Source organism: Adiantum capillus-veneris, chromosome 29, assembly GCF_014529385.1.
Source record: "Adiantum capillus-veneris isolate H3 chromosome 29, ASM1452938v2, whole genome shotgun sequence".
Lineage (NCBI taxonomy): Eukaryota > Viridiplantae > Streptophyta > Polypodiopsida > Polypodiales > Pteridaceae > Adiantum > Adiantum capillus-veneris.
In genome coordinates, this window is record NC_140959.1 from 111,166,691 (window position 1) to 111,184,099 (window position 17,409).

The following is a 17,409-nucleotide window of genomic DNA, read 5'->3' on the forward strand; positions in this document are numbered from 1 at the left end:
AGTCTAGGCTAAGGGGACCACATGAAGACTTTTGCTGCCAGAAATGGACCCTATTTTGATGAATTTTTTACACAAGGTTCCAATCCGAATTGGAAAACGATTTTGAATTGAAAATCGTAGCTAATGAGCTGAATGTTTTTCCCATATTTTTACTTTTTTATTTGGAGCTACGGTTGAGGAGATATGATCAAAATACGTCTGGACCCGAGTCTGCCCACATCATGCAGGGACAGCTCATTTCGCACTTTTCCAATTCCTGTTCACACTGGCTCCTCTCTTCTTGTGTAAACCCTTGGGGGTTCCCTTCACCTATAAAAGGGGACCTCTTCTTCCTTGAAAAGAACTCAAGCATTTAAGCCATTGATGAGAGGAATTCATGAGGGAGTGAGTAGTAATGCCAAATTGTACTTAGCCATTAACATAAGCTTAAGCCTACACTTTCTCCTAGAAGAAGACTAGCCATTCTTGCAACAAGCTAACCTTGGAAGATCAACTCTAATCAAAGAAGGTCTTGCACTTGATGTATCAATCAAAGTGGAATTATCCACTCTTCTTCTCTCTCCATCAATAATGGTGCCAAAGGGTTTGCCAAGTAAGATGTGTTTTACATTGATGTTTTCTTGATTTCTTATTGTTTTCTTTTTCATCTCTAATCCAACATATATATATATATATATATATATATATATCTAATATTATCTCCTTAACCAAATCTATCTCTCTCACTCTTAGTAATTCATCCTCTCTACAAATTTTAGGTTCTCTTTGCTACAGGTACATCTCTCCCCGCAGTATCCTTATTGCCTACGGGCAAGAATAGGGCTTGGGAGGGAAACTTCTCATCTCTTCACTTCTCTCATATCTACATTTCTCACATACTATCCTAGATGAATAACCCACATGATGATAATTTCTATCGCTTTCACTCTGTACAATCTATCAGAATTAACGTATGGATTAGCCGTAAAATACACTTTCAACAACGTATAGTGTTTCTCTTTGGCCCAGAAAGGCTCAATGAAATACTTCTATCACCGGATCCCATCATACTACCTCTCATAGACTATAATTTTTCTTTTGATGTAAGCGTAGTTATCTTGCTATAAACCAAGAGGATTTGTACACACAATTAATCCCAATCACTAGAGTCCAAAATATATATACTACGGTAAGCACAAAGCTACAATTCCAAAGAACAATTCGTAGCCTATTTGGTCAGCCAAGATTGAATGCCATTAACTCATCTATTAACCCTTTCATACTACCCATGATACGATATGACCATAGCCTTGATGTTTTCATCTTTGTGTTGTTTTGACATTCTCTTTTGTGTTCTTTCTTTGTGTGTGTGAGTGCAAGAGAGAAAGAGTGGGTCTTCTTTGATTGCACTTCTTTCCAAACCCTAGTCTTCATGGCATCTATGGTTTAATTCCTTCATATAGTTTTTGTTGAGTTCTCTCACAAACTCTCACAGCCATAAGCCCGGTGCTTTCCCGGCAAGACCGCTAATTTCTCGACATATTTTTGGTGAACCCGACGCGAATAAGCCGGGGTGAGAGTACATAAAGATGGTTAGCAAAGTGGAGCAGCTATATGCTGAAATGAAAGAGCTTGAAGACAGATGCAAATGGCTTGAAGAAGAAGACCGGATTCAAAAAGCGATTGAAAGCGCTATGCAATCCGTATATAATGAGCTTAATATATTCGAAGGCTATGATCCAGAAGGATATCTTGAGTGCTATGTGACAGAGATGAGGCTTCTAGAAATTCCAGAAGCTCGGATGATTGCAGCATTTGTTGAACTTGTGAGTGATGATTTCAAGCACCAAGTTCAAGACTATGCAAGTGTATATGCAAGCAACTGGGGTGAGTTTTCTACAGCTATAACACAGGTATGCTTGGAACATCAAGACCAAGAGATGGAGCAGAGTGGAAGTGGATGTGACCAGCTAGAGTTGGTGTCTCCTGTAAGCCATGCAAGTGTCAACACATCCATACAGGCCAATTTAGAAGCAGTAATAGATGCATATCTTTTGCAAGATGCAAATTTATTGTATGCAGATGAAGCAGACATAGTGCAAGCTATTTATGCATGTTTGGGTCTTGTAACCTTCGTATCTCAAGATAATGACTCTCATGATGCTATCCAAGCGCCTGAAACGGCTCAAAGCGATTTAGAGGATGATGCAAACTCGTCGGCTATGATAGATGATTTGGACGCTCCTTATTCGTTTGAAGATGCACATGAGTGTATATACAAGGATGAGGATGCTATGGTTTTGACAAAGGATGTGAAGGGAAAACAGGTGGAAGACGGCTATATTAGTGATGTGCTACAATCTCCTTTTGAGAAGATCCAAGAACTTTTACCAAGTTTATAAGAGTCGGATGCCTATACTGAAGACATATACCAGGATGAAGAAGCCATTATCAATGCTTTCCTATGCGAGTTTGATGCATGTGGTACTACCCAAATGGATATGCCTAGCTGCAAAAGTGCTAATTTAGAGGGGGTGACTGAAAATATCTTCCTTTGTGAGTATAGCTCTTCTAGTAGCATTGCGGATTGTGAAGTACCTCAGTTAGACGAGGTGGAAGAAGAGTGTTAACCCTCACGGCACACGGACACCCTATGATCTATAAACGTTGTATTATTTAGAGTCGGGCTTGTCGGTCCAATAGGGAAAGGTAGAGTGATCGTCGATGAGAGGCGCACTTTAACTTGGACATTCAAGGGATTAGTTGGTTAAGCATGGGCGCCCAAGTGTGAATGGGGTGAGCTCCTATAAAAGCCAACTAAACCTAATTTTTACTCATTCTCTCATTTGTGCAATTGAAGAGTGCTCTTGCTCCATCTCCATCTTCTTCTTCTTCACCTCCTTGTGTGTGTGTGTGAGAGAGAGAGAGAGAGGGAGTGTGTGTGTGCGATCGAGCATTACGAAGGCACGACGGCGGCGAAGCGGTTGAGCGCGGCACGATTGCAGCTTCTTCTTCATCGCGGCGAGGAATCCACCACGAAGGCGAGCGTAGAGCGGTGAGTGACACACCCTTTGTTTTCTTGAGCTTGCTAGTTTAGGCTTGTTGTGTGCTTGGAGCCGTTTGTGGCTCGCATACGGTGTATTGGCAAGTCCCTTGCTTCGATAGTGCGGCAAGGAGCGCACATTTTTGGCGCCGTTGCCGGGGATATGCCCTACACTAAGCTCGGTTAGCACTTTACGCTTCCTTGTGGTGCAATTTCTATCGTAGGAAAGGCAGGGAAGGAGTGTGTGGAGATTTCTGTTTTTTGCGTTTTCTGCATTTGCTGTCAAGTTTCAATTTCTGCTATTGTCTGCGTTTTTCAATTTCTGCAATTTCAAGTTCGGCGTTTTCAATTTCTGTCAATTTTCTGCAATTTCTGCGTTTTTTCTGCATTTTCTACAATTTCTGCGTTTTATCTGCATTTTCTGCATTTCTGCATTTCTGCGTTTTTCAATTTCTGTTTGAGAAAAAAAGTGTTTGAGAAAAAATTTTGGAAAGAAAAAAGTGTTTGAGAAAAAAAATAAAAATAAAAATAAAGATTTTTTTTTTCGGAAATTAAAAACGCGAGTGAGCGGGCGGCGAAATTTTCGAAAATAAAAAAACGTGACTCTTAAAACGTACGGGTTGGTTTGTATAAAAGATAGATTGGGATCGGGATCATTTTCCCAAGCCCAAGCCCAGGCCCAGGCCCAGGCCCAGGCCCAGGCCTCAGTCCTCAGTCTTATGATATATACTAGACTCACTCTTATATATATACCCTACTCCCTCAAGAGAGAATGAGAGCATGTGGGACAAGTCCTCCACTCTCCTCCTTTCTCTTCCCACTTGCACCCTTAGACTTTCTAGTTTGGGCCTAGTTCCCTACTGGAAATTGACAGTTTTAGGGATTCCGAGGGCATAGAGTGACCAAACGGAGGGTTGTAAAGCACGGCACGACCCTCTGACCGATACGCTCGTTTCGAGCCATCACACGGCCCATTCCAGGACACGCTCTAAAAAATCTAGGAAAAAAACAAACAAAAAACACGCTAAAAACTAGTCACAAGGCCTCCTAGAGCAGCTTTTTGACACCTTAGGGTATCAAAAGCACATGCACTTACGCTCTGGGCGAGTGCTAGCACACGAGCATATTGGTAGTGCCTCTGTTCATACGGACACCCATTACCCATCCACGATAAGCTCTAGACCCTCAGCGGGGACACAAGGTAGCACCACCCAAGACCCTAAAATAGCCGCTAGTGATTCCTCCTCCGACTCAGAAATCATGGAAGCATACCCTACCCAAAACACTGAGAGAGAAGGCCATGCACCTCCCGAAGCTCCACAGCCTAGTACTAGTATGTTTAGCCGTTTCATGGAAACATTAGGTAGAGCTACTCGCTCGGAACCTGATGCAAATGAAGCACACGAAGAGGATGGGTTGGACTCTGACACACCTCTACGATACCCCATTGAGTTAAATAGTGCCTATGGAAAAGTGCTATATAACGCCTTATTGGACACGGGTGCTAAATACAATCTGCTATCCTATGGGGTGTGGTGTCAGTTAGGGAAGCCACCTCTATGTGAGAGTATTATCCAAGTCAAGGGTGTCAACAAGAAAAAAACTACGGTTTTTGGAATCTGGCACACTTCTGTCAGTTATGACAATGGGGTGGTAGCTCAAGACTTTTTGGTCATGCCTACTGGAACTATGGAGGGTAATATAAACCTAGGCCGCACGTGGATGATAGCCACCAAATGCACTATTGATTGGGGGACTGGGGGTGTTACAACGCAAAAACCAACTCTTAGCCCTACCACTCAAGCCATAGTCCCTCAGATATTGCCCAAGGAAATAAAACCCAAGACATTGCATGTCCAGGAGGTTGAACCATACGTCCCCATAGCCCAACTCTCTAGCGCTTCAACTGATGTAGTTGAAAGAAAGCTTGAGACACACAAGAACCATCCTAATATAACAGAGAAAACATACAAGTGGGTCCCTAAAACCTCTGTAGTGACCATAGCTAGTGCTAAAAAACAGAAGCCTTGTAAGAAACGTGCCACTCACTCCAAGAAATGTAAAGAAACGCTGCGTTGGATTCCTAAACGACTATTGGAAGCCCAAGGCTACTATCAAGGAAATGATCAAATCTGGGTGCCAAAACGTAGATTGTGCTCTTACCTATTACCTGACCCAAGTGAGCCCAATCCCGTAGCTCCAAAACGAATCAATGATCGTGGAAAGAAAAAAATCACAGAATGCTACACACCCGCTCCCGAGTTAGTTTGGGTACCAAAGAAAGAACGATTTGTTCCACCTAGCTCAGGAAGGGGGGAGTCCCATGAAGCTTCTAGCTCCTCATGTAATACATCCATAGAGGTAAAAGCTTCTACACAGCCTCCATCTATAGTAGTGGACCTCCATGAAGCTACAAGAGAATCCACACCTCCCAGTGTTCAAGAATCACCTGATGAACCACTTCAAGTTCAACCCTGGGAGAGTACCTTACTACCCTTGCAACTTGACGAGGCACCTAGGGTAATAAAAAACTACTGGCAAAAATCCTCACCTATTACCAACTGGAACAATTGGTTTCAAAGGGTGACAAGCTCATTTCAAACGGTATGATCTACCCAAGGAAGGGGGGGGTGTTTGCTGACAGTCATCATTCATTTGTTTCCCTCTCAACCTTTTTCCCTGACCTCTCAATTCCAATCTTAGGGAATGTACATATAAAGCTTTATACTCACAAAAAACAAAAGAATAAAGAGCAAGAGCAATTCGCAAACGAGTATGCACAATAAAAGTCAAAACATTGACTCAGACCTACACATGTCACATCTGGTACAGCGAAACAGAAACCTATGCCATAAAACACCTTTGATCCTCATCACTTGAGTGATGGAGGGTAAGTAAGATTAGTACGATAGGAGTGTTTCTGTTTAGAGTTGAGAGATTAGCAAAGTTCTCTTTTCCCACTGATGTTCCTCCTGGAGGTATTCCTTTTGTTTCCTAGTGTGTACAGGAGCGTGTTGCTATTGATAGGATTCGGACCTTCATGGAACCTTCAAATCAAGCACGACCATCAACACAAACAGGTGTTTCTTGTCCATTAGCATTGCCCTTATCTTTTTGCATCTATGATTGTCTACTTTGATTGTGATTGGTAGCATAATATTCAGCGCATTGGCTTAGTATCAAACATTTAATTCAATGTAATGTTTTGTCATAATCACTTGTCTAGGTTTAAAAATCAAGCAGTCTGACTAAGCTAGTTTGACCAAGTTAGGTGTTAGAGATCTTCTCTTAATACCATGGGGAATGCCTTCCTAATAAACAATGGTTACTTAGGTTCTTAATCCGATTTAGGCAGCATTGTATGAAATGTACTAGGGCTTTCTAGTGGGCTTGACCCTATTGACCTTTAACTTAAGTATTATAAAGGGAGTTTACTAATGTGATGAGCCTGGGGAGTGTATCAGTGTTATATGACCCCCCAAAGTTACAAAATTAAAATGCTGAAAATGAACAAGCAAAAAATCAAAGTGCCACAATGTAAAATTTTAAGCTGGAAGAGAAATCTCAGCTTGATTTGGTACTTCACTCACATGTATTGCCTATGGTACTAGAGCCCCAGAGGTTCCCAGTGTGGGCGCTTTTCCTTGAAAAGCAAAAAACCCAAGGCATACAAAATAAGCACACACATCATAATTGAATCACTGTGAAAAGACTTTGGGGGGTCAAAGAAAAAGTAATCAGTCAGGCGATGATTTCATGAGAAATTCCTTTTATGGTAGCTTAACTACAAAGTTTTCTAGATATAGCCTCTAGTCAGCCCTCGAACATGAATACTTGGCTCTCGCGATTAAACAACTTAATTGACCAGTGAAAATTAAGAAGCTTACCCATGGTATTAATATTCGATCTCTAGTGCTTTTCGACCGTCAAATTAGCGACCCCAGACTTGTTTAATTTTCTACCTTTACATCTGTTTATGCATTTGATTACATTGCAATTTAATGTTCATTGCTAACAAATTGTTTGAAATTCTTTTACCAATCAATTTTTCTATCTAAAATTGCATATGCTTTTTAAGAGAATGCAATTACTGTGCCAATGTTGTTTGATTTTGCAGTGACTGAAGAAGGCTAAGGACATTCATCTCAAATGCTCTTCCACCTCGACGACCCAGCTTCAACTCAATAGCTTCCGAGGACGGAATCTACATCAGGAAGGGGGGCATGTTAACCCTCACGGCACACGGACACCCTATGATCTATAAACGTTGTATTATTTAGAGTCAGGTACCGGGCTTGTCGGTCCAATAGGGAAAGGTAGAGTGATCGTCGATGAGAGGCGCACTTTAACTTGGACATTCAAGGGATTAGTTGGTTAAGCATGGGCGCCCAAGTGTGAATGGGGTGAGCTCCTATAAAAGCCAACTAAACCTAATTTTTACTCATTCTCTCATTTGTGCAATTGAAGAGTGCTCTTGCTCCATCTCCATCTTCTTCTTCTTCACCTCCTTGTGTGTGTGTGTGAGAGAGAGAGAGAGAGAGAGGGAGAGTGTGTGTGCGATCGAGCATTACGAAGGCACGACGGCGGCGAAGCGATTGAGCGCGGCACGACTGCAGCTTCTTCTTCATCGCGGCGAGGAATCCACCACGAAGTCGAGCGTAGAGCGGTGAGTGACACACCCTTTGTTTTCTTGAGCTTGCTAGTTTAGGCTTGTTGTGTGCTTGGAGCCGTTTGTGGCTCGCATACGGTGTATTGGCAAGTCCCTTGCTTCGACAGTGCGGCAAGGAGCGCACAAAGAGGAGTGCATTGACAGAGTAATATGTATGTCTTGTATATATGGAGTAGCAGATGTGATGCAGATGACTCATGAAATTGTGCCTTATTTAGAGCTAGATGTAGCAAGCTTTCACAATTCCATGGTAGAGGAAGGAATGACAGATGCAGATTCTCTGCATGAGGATTGGGGTTCTGCAGATGAAGCTATGAATCTTCAAGATTCACAAATCAAAGATAGAAAAGTGTTTGGTTATGCTATACAGGTTGAAGTGACATTAGAGGATAGAGTAGAAGAGCAAGAAAACTCTTCGGATATGGTCTGTGATTGGGGTGATATTTCTTATCTGTGTAAAGATGCAAATAAAGATGCTTGCCATAAAGTGTCTACTATACAGGGTTCTAAGAAATTCGGTTGCCTGCAGGTATGCAAACAATATCTGAGGCATAAAAGGGATTTAGGTCTTGTGTCACAGGGTATAAATTGCAAGCAGGTTTGTGAGCATCTATCTGCTATGGATAGGAAGGGTATACATGGTGATTCCTTGAAGCAAGAAGAGGATGCTAGCTCTATGCTGACACCAGAGTCATGTAATGAAGAAGGGTTCTCCCTAGATGAGTGGAGACATGATTCAGTTGAAGATAATTTAGCAATGAGTCAAAAAGGAAGAAGGGGTGAAGATATTGTGTCAGAGACTAACTCCAAGGAGGTTTTTGAGCAGTCGGTTACAAGTGACCGGGAGCATACCTACAGGATGATTTGGAAAGGGAATTAGACACCATATTTGAGAGGTATGCAAAGTTTTATGATGTAAAGCTGGAGAGGTATTTGGTAAAAGGTGAGAGAATTGATGAGAGGTTTACCATGCATATTTCTGAGGTTTCTCTCGATGTTGAGAAAGGCTATCTAGAGGATTCTTTTGAGAATGAAGATGCAGATTCAGACTTCTATGCGAAAGAGGTACATATGGATTTACAGGTTGGTGAGAAGGTTAAAGTGCAGTTTCAAAAATCTTTCAAGTATATTACCGGAAGCCTGGAAGTGTTTTTTGAAGAGGAGGATGAGGAACTTATGTCTCTATGTCATGAAGATTTTGCGCATAATGGAGATTTGTTACAGATGTTTTGGAGACAAATGTATATAACAATTCCTTCTGATCCGAGAGCAATTAAAAGATGCAGAGAATCTCAATGCTTAATACAATACAAGTTTTTGAGTTACCCATATGATCCTGGAGGAGGTCATGGGATGACAGGGGATACAATTGCTTTCACAAGTTACCATGAGGTTGGCACATGCCGGAGGATGTGCAGGTTTAGAGGGGGTGGATGTTGTGCTGTGACACGTACATAGTGGGAACGCATGCTACAAGAGTTATCTTGTAATTTTTTAGATACATAATTATCTTTCCTATAATGTACATATACATATTTAAGTATAATAATAAGCCTTCTATCTCATCCTATTGATTTCTCAAGGGTAACCTATTCTTACTTTACCATCAGAAAATACTATGGGAAAAGCATCAATAGCTCCGCCTCTTTAACTTGGGGCAAAAAGCATTGATTCTTTATTTCTACTATCTCATTATCATCTCACACCCTAGCTAGATCCTATATCTAGGGTAAACTCCAATATATATATATTCTATGTATTTTTCATATTTTTCTTCTATTTTTTTTTAAATAGCTACTAGGAGGGAATCATATCCTAGTGGGACACTAGGGGGCATAATTTCAAAGATACACTTATTTTAATGCATTATTGCAAGCATGATTACAAAACTTTGTCAAGGAGCAGTGTCATGCTTTGATATTGCATGAGGTGTCCTTTAGAATCAAATGAAAGTCTAGGCTAAGGGGACCACATGAAGACTTTTGCTGCCAGAAATGGACCCTATTTTGATGAATTTTTTACACAAGGTTCCAATCCGAATTGGAAAACGATTTTGAATTGAAAATCGTAGCTAATGAGCTGAATGTTTTGCCCATATTTTTACTTTTTTATTTGGAGCTACGGTTGAGGAGATATGATCAAAATACTGGACCCCAGTCTGCCCACATCATGCAGGGACAGCTCATTTCCAACTTTTCCAATTCCTGTTCACACTGGCTCCTCTCTTCTTGTGTAAACCCTTGGGGGTTCCCTTCACCTATAAAAGGGGACCTCTTCTTCCTTGAAAAGAACTCAAGCATTCAAGCCATTGATGAGAGGAATTCATGAGGGAGTGAGTAGTAATGCCAAATTGTACTTAGCCATTAACATAAGCCTAAGCCTACACTTTCTCCTAGAAGAAGACTAGCCATTCTTTCAACAAGCTAACCTTGGAAGATCAACTCTAATCAAAGAAGGTCTTGCACTTGATGTATCAATCAAAGTGGAATTATCCACTCTTCTTCTCTCTCCATCAATAATGGTGCCAAAGGGTTTGCCAAGTAAGATGTGTTTTACATTGATGTTTTCTTAATTTCTTGTTTTCTTTTTCATCTCTAATCCAACATATATATATATATATATATATATATATATATATATATATATCTAATATTATCTCCTTAACCAAATCTATCTCTCTCACTTTTAGTAATTCATCCTCTCTACAAATTTTAGGTTCTCTTTGCTACAGGTACATCTCTCCCCGCAGTATCCTTATTGCCTACGGGCAAGAATAGGGCTTGGGAGGGAAACTTCTCATCTCTTCACTTCTCTCATATCTACATTTCTCACATACTATCCTAGATGAATAACCCACATGATGATAATTTCTATCGCTTTCACTCTGTACAATCTATCAGAATTAACGTATGGATTAGCCGTAAAATACACTTTCAACAATGTATAGTGTTTCTCTTTGGCCCAGAAAGGCTCAATGAAATACTTCTATCACCGGATCCCATCATACTACCTCTCATAGACTATAATTTTTCTTTTGATGTAAGCGTAGTTATCTTGCTATGAACCAAGAGGATTTGTACACACAATTAATCCCAATCACTAGAGTCCAAAATATATATACTACGGTAAGCACAAAGCTACAATTCCAAAGAACAATTCGTAGCTTATTTGGTCAGCCAAGATTGAATGACATTAACTCATCTATTAACCCTTTCATACTACCCATGATACGATATGACCATAGCCTTGATGTTTTCATCTTTGTGTTGTTTTGACATTCTCTTTTGTGTTCTTTCTTTGTGTGTGTGAGTGCAAGAGAGAAAGAGTGGGTCTTCTTTGATTGCACTTCTTTCCAAACCCTAGTCTTCATGGCATCTATGGTTTAATTCCTTCATATAGTTTTTGTTGAGTTCTCTCACAAACTCTCACAGCCATAAGCCCGGTGCTTTCCCGGCAAGACCGCTAATTTCTCGACAACGGCATGTGTAGTCCAATGTTGGGTTATTGCTTTCATACTATTTGCAGTTTCCCCTCGGTACCACATTCGATTTTCTGGTCAGCAAGATTTGTCGGTAGGTGTACTTAATAAGGTACACAATTGATATTTTGAGCATTTGCTTGATAGTTATGATATGCAACAGACGTGCATACACTTTATGCATGCACAACACAAGCATGGCTTGTGAAAATTACTGTACGCACCAAAAATTTGATTGGTTTAAAGATTGGAATCAAGCATGACTTGAGTACCAACTACCTTGCTCTATAGCACGGCTTCTCAGTGGTTCAATTTTGATGCAAAATCAAAGCAAAATTGCAATGTTTTGGAATATCAAGGAGATTGGCACATTCTATTGCTTGACTTGATGAAGGGGGTACATTGCTCGGCATGGCCAACACCTTCTTACTGTTTCTTGAAGCTGACAGAGGATGCTTACCACAGAGTACTTGTTAATTTCAATTGAAATTGCTCGACACGGTCGATTCTTTTTGTCATGATATCTGCAATCACATCCGTTGGCTCTCCGCCCAAACATATTTATGTGAAGCGAGGCTTCAATTTAGGAATCTTGCATTGAGATTTTTCTTGTTTGGTAAGGAAATCATCTATTTCAATTTCTTTGGAGCTCACAAACCTACAAGATAACACGCAAAAGTACACTAAGATAACACATTAGAAGATATAGTGTATATTGAAAAGTTTTGTTGAATAGAAATATGAGATACCTTACTAACTCCCTAACTTTGAAAATAGCTTCCCTCAGTTTCTGTTCTTGGAACACACACATACTCATCGACAAAATGAGCTACAATATCAAAAGATTAAAATGCCATACAATTTTAGTCTTGCATGCCATTCAATATCTATACAAAACGAGGGAGAAGATAGAGAAGAAAGTTAGAATTACCTATAACATCTTGTGCCAATCATGGGTGAAAGCTCTATTTAATGACCTCATGTACCCCGTAAATGTGCAAATAGATGCAATTGAAAGCTTCACTCAATCTAGCTCAACTTTATTTATAATGCATTGGGCTTTAGGAAGCACAATCTTCCCATTTAGGGCTCAACGTGGAGCGACAGAGGTGGAGAGATTCTCCAAAGCCCTTAAATCCTCTCTAGCGTCCAAAACGTCCTTTTTGTCCGTAATGCGATCCCATAGGGTGTGAGAAACATTCTTGAATATGTGCATAGGATCCAAGAGATGTTGTATTTTTAAGCCTAAAAAATATGGAGTACCTTGACATGCGGGGATGGATCACTATTGTAGTGCTCTTCCATTACTAAGTTGCATTATACGTTATATGAGAAATATATAATACGTCAAATACATGCGTATTTTACCCGATCTTATATTATATAGGCGTATTATACAATGCCATGTCAACAAAAATGAGCAACGTATTTTTTTTTAGTTTTTCAATCGAAAGCGAATTCGATCGAAAAAGCTTTTGATCGAAGAAAATTTAGGATAAAATATTTTTTGATCGAAGAATGTTTTGATAAAAAAATAAAGTATATATGTCGGCAACACGCCTTGTTGAGACTAGTATTCATCACAAAAGGTATTCCATGTCAATAGCACACTAAAAAAATGAAATTTTTTATAGTTTAAAAATATAAAAATTTAAAATAGTTTTAATTTTTTTAATAAAATCAATTTAATGTTTTGTTAAAATTTGATTGATTCTTTCTTTTAAAATCAAATTATGTAAGCTTTGTATGTTGTGTAGAGCTCAAACTCTCACTCATACAAGGTGTTTATTTTTTAGGAGTCACTTGCTACGTGCTCAATTTACTGACATTTAGAAGCGAATTAGTGATATAATTTAGAGATTGCTATTGTGTGCAGAGTGTACTCTCACATGAGGTTATCTATCTGCAAAACATAATAGAATAGAGGTCAGTTTTATTTAGGTAGGTTTGATTTTGACGTGAGTTTCTCACCTCCAAGTGAACATACATAGAATTATTTTTGTCATGTGTAGAGCCATCACTCTATGCTCTCACTAGAATAAAAAATTAGGAATCTCATCTCCAAATACATTGATATTACATTATCTTTATTTGGATTGCTACGTCTATCATACTGTGTGATCGTACACGTGCATCATCTGCAGATAGATAAGCTTTCAAAGATCTATCGTGGAGTGTTTGCACTTCAGATAGATATGGATATCGTCAAGGTTTGTAATTAATTCTCATGTTCCAATGAGAATCAATTGCAATATTTGATCAACATTATCGATTATCGTAATGTGTGAAAGCTTTAAGCTTGCACTTTAGATAGATCAATATAGTACAACGTGATGATGAGTTTTGTTTGTATTGTTTTGAATAAGTGATTAAGATTATCGATTATCGTATTGTGTGAAATCCAAAAGCTTTCACTTTAGATGAATCGATATAGTGCAATGTGATTGAAATGTTTTGTTTGAAGTGTTGAAGTTATTTAGTGCAACCTATTTAATTTGATTGACATGAGTTTATTGAAGAATGCTAAGACTATCGTTGTTTATTGTTAATTAAAAATGTAGCACGAGACTAATTGATAATATGGATAGATTCCGATCACTATATTGATTGATAGAGCATTGCTTGTGTAGTTTGTTGCTTTGAATTAGTTTTAGCCTCGAAATTAACAAGTGAATTTGTTGATCTGGCAGTTTAAATTTATATGTCAGCATGGTGAAAGGACATGAGTGGAGCTACGTCCACGAGCTGCGTGCTGGAAAGAATACATCCTGATTGAAATGCAAGACCTGCACCCATGAGTTTAGTGGTAATGCGATCAGAATCAAAGAGCATTTGTTTAAAGTCCCTGGTAGTGTCTTCGAGTGTGCGGCTCCTCCAATAGATATTCATGCTAGATTGCCAAAGTATGCTTGCATAGTAGAGCAAATTCTTGCAGCTTAAAAGAAAAGTGCTAATGCCAAGAAAATTGAAACGGATGTTGAAATGTCTGTTGTCAATGAGAGGACAGAGCACGTGCAACGAATCCTAGCTCAACTAAAGTTAGTAAAGCATCATCCAATGGCCAAACGATGTATGAAGCGATAGATAAGCAATGGTTGCTTGATTTGCACTTGAAATGGATGCAAGATTTTGTGGCGTGTGGTTACCATTCAATGCTATGCGCAACCCCATATTTCAAGATGCTTTAAAATGAGCACGACCAAAAAAGGGTTTGTGCTTCCTGATTATAATAAGATGCACACATAGTATTTAGATAAAGTGAAAGATAGTACTGAAGCCATCCTCAGCGCACAGTGGTGGACTTTGTTCGTGTGTATGGTTGCACCATAGCGTTGGATGGATGGAACAACTGTTAGAAGAAAGTGCTCATCAATGTGATGCTTATGAATCAAGTTTTACCATATGGCGAGCAAATATTTACGAGCAAGGAAATAACCGAGCGAGCAATCTGAGAGAGAGAGAGAGAGAGAGAGAGAGAGAGAGAGAGAGAGAGAGAGAGAGAGAGAGAGAGAGAGAGAGAGAGAGAGAGAGAGAGAGAGAGGATGAAAATGCAATCCATTCAAAAAATCCATTGTGGATGCACCCTTCTGTGTTACAATCAAGATAGGCAACAAAAACATGGTGAAAAACCGTACCCTACTTCATCATCTTTGAAATAAAGTAAGGGCAATGTTTTCGTTATAACCAAGCTATGTCTTTTCCAAACAAGAATGCACATGAGAGAATGGAGATCAATAGATATTTAGTTAAAAAATTGGAATGAATAGCCACCATGTTACAATGGAAGATGCCAATGAAGAGTCATATCTAGTCCAATTATTTTCCTTCCCTTCTCTAGTGTGTTCTCTACGACAAAATGAGAGCATGTCACATTTTTTATCTTGAAATTTGAGAGAAGCAATGCCTAGTATCTCATAGAAACAGAAAAAAAAAACATATCTGCATCTCTTTCTATTGCTTGTAGCCATGATGTATGCTGACAGGAGATGGGTACAGGTAACGGAAGGTAACAAAGAAAGGAGATTGTGAACACTAGCTCTGGTTTTTGGGTGAAGAGCACTAGCAGCCATTCAAGGCTACCTGGATGGCTATGTGCAATTATTTGTGATAAAAGAGCACCACCATAGGTCAACTCAAATCATGTAATTTATAATTTTTGGTGTGTGTTAATGAATATTTTCCCCTATTGTTATGTCTTTAGCCATCAAGTTTGGCAAAGTTGGAAACACTATGTCCTCTCTCTCTCTCTCTCTCTCTCTCTCTCTCTCTCTCTCTCTCTCTCTCTCTCTCTCTCTCTCTCTCTCTCTCTCTCTATGCTCTCCCGTCCTTTTTGATGCAATGAAGGGACGATAGAATTTTTGTAGGGCACTTTATGAAAGACAACAAAGACTAATTGTGTACACAAAATTTTCACTCGTGTTGCATGCAAAAGTGTTCTTAGTAAGAAAATTATATTGGAATATCAACTCAAAGGGGTCAAGGACAAAAAAATCTTCATGCACTTAAAAGGTCAATAAATCTTTTTTATCATTTAAGTGATGTCAATTAAAGGGTAATACTTAGGCTTCATCACACACGGGAGCCCGAACAAGGCCAAAATGGGTTACTTGGGTGCCCTTTGTGTCACAAGAGTGGGGACGACTATCTGCATTGTAATTATATTTTGTGCCCGTTGAGTAGCCAATTGGACTAGCACAACTATAAGGCACTCCAATATTGTTTGCACCCATGCTGAAGGTTGAAATCCACAAACATTTTTGAGCTACTTGAAGCTCAAATGTGGCGAACGAGTACTCACATTGGCTGCTTCTTGCCTCTCACAGACAAGCTATCCCACCAATGAATGAATGTCAACTCAAACCCACACACATCATGGTACATGTGTGACACTGGCCTTAAAAGTGTGATACTTATTAATTGGTATAAAATAAAATGCAACTGTCTATAGCCATCCACGCTGGCGTGGATGGCTATAGGCAAGTTTTTATTGGAAACCCGTCTTTAGAGTATCAATTGCCTATAGCCATCCACGCCGGTGTGGATGGCTACAAGCATGCTTCTAGTAGAAACGTCTCTCTGAGTGACTGCATCATTCGAGTTCATAAGATCTAGCGCAGTTCATCTTACAAAGATGCCAAGGCGCTGTAACTTTGAGACGCCAAGTGCTGAAAATGCTTCACCTCCGTTGACCTCGAGACCTTCCTGCAACGTCATGCCGCCACTCATGATTAGGAGGCGTTCTGATCTTCCACAACTCTGACACACAAAGGAGCACCCATAGGCAGGGTCGTCCACTCCCAGGTGGATGGAGCATCACCCACTTGTAGGTGTTGGAGCATCTCTCAATCAGTGCCCTTCAATATTGTAGCAGCATGTAGGGTCGGTTTTTACACGGGAGTCACAAATTGCAGCAGCCTGTACAATGAAGCGGTTTGTAGGGGACACACTGGGCTTCGAGTATGACTTCCTGTCTAGCAGGGAGCACAAAACTGCCAAGCTCAGTGGGTTAAAATCCTATGGGAAAGTTGCACACGTCCAGAGGATATAGATCTTCCACCTTATTAATGCTTGTATGCAGAATTGCGCGCGCGCGCGTGTGTGTGTGTGTGTGTGTGTGTGTGTGTGAGAGAGAGAGAGAGAGAGAGAGAGAGAGAGAGAGAGAGAGAGAGAGAGAGAGAGAGAGAGAGAGAGAGAGAGAGAGAGAGAGAGAGAGAGAGAGAGAGCAACAGTGTTCGGAGAACATCATTTTCCAAACATACAAAATTCCTTACCTTGATTTTGTCAAGAGGAAATTTATAAAAATTAGGTTATTTTTTGGGGTTTTGTCCTCAATCGGAATTTTTGAAATAAAAAACAGCATGATATTAAGCTGAGTCATATTTTTCCCAACACTGCAGAGCAAGCGTTTCCACTGCTATTTAGCCCATGTTTTGCATGGTGTTACTAGGGTTGTTTGGTTGCCAACTCACATTAGGCAGACGGACAATACTCACCAAGAATTTTAAAAGTCTGAAAATAATTCTCATTAATCAATGAGGTGCACTAGGGTAAAACCCCCAATAGCGGAACACCTAAGCTGCATGACAAATTCTTGAGAGCCAGCCGCATTGTTTTGAGCTCGAAAGGGTGCAAATGAACGGTGAGTGTAGCACGTATATGCAGCAAAATGAGTGCCACAAGCAGTCAGACACAGGCAGAGAACGACATGATCTAGAAAATCCTCTGTATCAAAAATGGGAT